Genomic DNA, 2,109 nt, shown 5'->3' on the forward strand with positions numbered 1-2,109 from the left:
ACTAAAACACAGAACAGAGCTTCCAAGAGGTGTAGAACAATATCAAAAGTTTTGATATATGAGTAATAGAAGGCCTTGAGAGAGAATGGAAAGAAAACAGGACAGAAGAAATAGTTGAAGAAATAATGCCAGAGAAGTGGCCAGGATTAATGACAAACACAAAACCGTATACCAAAGAAATTCACATAACACAAAAAAGGATTTAAATAAACTAGACATATCATATACAAATTGCTAAAAATCAATGACTCAGAGAAGATAAAGTAGACAAAAAATAAAGCACATTATATAAGAGGAACCAGAAATTAATCATTATTTTTTAAAGAAGCTTACATTGCTTAGATTTCTGATTGCTGATTTTTCTTTTTTAAAAAAAAATATAGAATAAATTGTCCTCTAAGTGCTTTAACTATATACTACATATTTAATACATTGAATGTTCAGGTTTGTTCAGCTTAAATTTATGCCTACCACTTTTAGTTTTCTATATTTACCACTTTTAGTCTTCTATATTCTTTATTCATATTACAAACGTATAACATAATCCCATGAAAATGAATAGGAAGAAAACAGCATTTTGACTAGATGTGTGCTTTACTTTTATGTAAAGAGGAGGATAACTGTATATAAACACTGTAATCTAGTTGATAAATTGTATCCCACATGAATAGAGATTATCAAGTTATACTATGTTTGGACAAATAGGTTATTATTCTGTAAATTCTGAGAACCAAGTTTCTCTCTGAGACATGAGTTACAAAAAAAAAAAAAAAAAAAAAAAAAAAAAAAAAAAAAAAAAAAAAAAACGCTAGAATATATCTTGTAGTACTGGATTGATATCAGAGATCAGTATAAATCCATGTTTATATGTAAATATATTCACATACATACATGTATGCATATAAACATATGTATGCACCCACAGATAAAGGGATATAGAAGTAAAGATTCCTATATATACATGAATGTACATACATTTCTTAGCTGTGTCCATTAAGAGAACCTGGAGTACAAAAAGGAAAAAGTCAGGAACTTTATAGCAGAGAAGCCTGGCAGACATCACCTTCACCAGGTGATTAAGGATAAAATCACTAGAAAGAAAATATATCAATATTATGGCCCTGTGTTATATGCAATGAGATGCGCACCTTGTCTCTCTGGTATTCAAAAAAAAAGGACATCTTTGAAAGAAAGGCAGCACTCCCAGTCAGGAGCTTATAGATAAAACTACCACCTCCCTGGGACAGAGCATCTGGAGGAAAGGGCGGCTGTGGGCACAGCTTCAGCAGACTTAAACGTTCCTGCCTGATGACTCTGAAGAGAGCAGCAGATCTCCCAGCACAGCACTTGAGCTCTGCTAAGGCACAGATGTCTCCTCAAGTGGGTCCCTGACCCCCAACCCTCCTGACTGGGAGCCACCTCCCAGCAGGGATAAACAGATACCTCATACAGGAGAACTCAGGCTGGCATCTGGCGGGTGCCCCTCTGGGAAGAAACTTCCAGAGGAAGGAACAGGCAACAGTCTTTGCTATTCTGCAGCCTATGCTGGTGATACCCAGGAAAACAGGGTCTGGAGGGTACCTTCAGCAAACTCCAGCAGAGCTGGAGCAGAGGCCTGTTAGAAGGAAAACTAACAAACAGAAAGGAATAGTATCAACATTAACAAAAAGGACGTCGGCACCAAAACCCCACCTGAAGGTCAACAACATCAAAGACTAAAGCTAGATAAATCCACAAAGATGGGGAGAAACCAGCACAAAAAGGCTTAAAATTGCAAAAACCAGGATGTCTATTCTCCAGAGGATCACAATTTCTCGCCAGCATGGGAACAAAACTGGACCGAGATTGAGTTTGATGAACTGACAGAAGTAGGCTTCTTATTTTTTTTTCAATCATAATTTATTATTTTTTTTTATTATACTTTACGTTCTAGGGTACATGTGCATAACATGCAGGTTTGTTACATATGTATACTTGTGCCATATTGGTGTGCTGCACCCATCAACTCGTCAGCACCCATCAATTCATCATTTGTATCAGGTATAACTCCCCAATGCAATCCCTCCCCCCTCCCCCCTCCCCATGATAGGCCCCATTGTGTGATGTTCC

This window comes from Piliocolobus tephrosceles, chromosome 3 (assembly GCF_002776525.5).
Source record: "Piliocolobus tephrosceles isolate RC106 chromosome 3, ASM277652v3, whole genome shotgun sequence".
In the NCBI taxonomy this organism is placed as follows: domain Eukaryota; kingdom Metazoa; phylum Chordata; class Mammalia; order Primates; family Cercopithecidae; genus Piliocolobus; species Piliocolobus tephrosceles.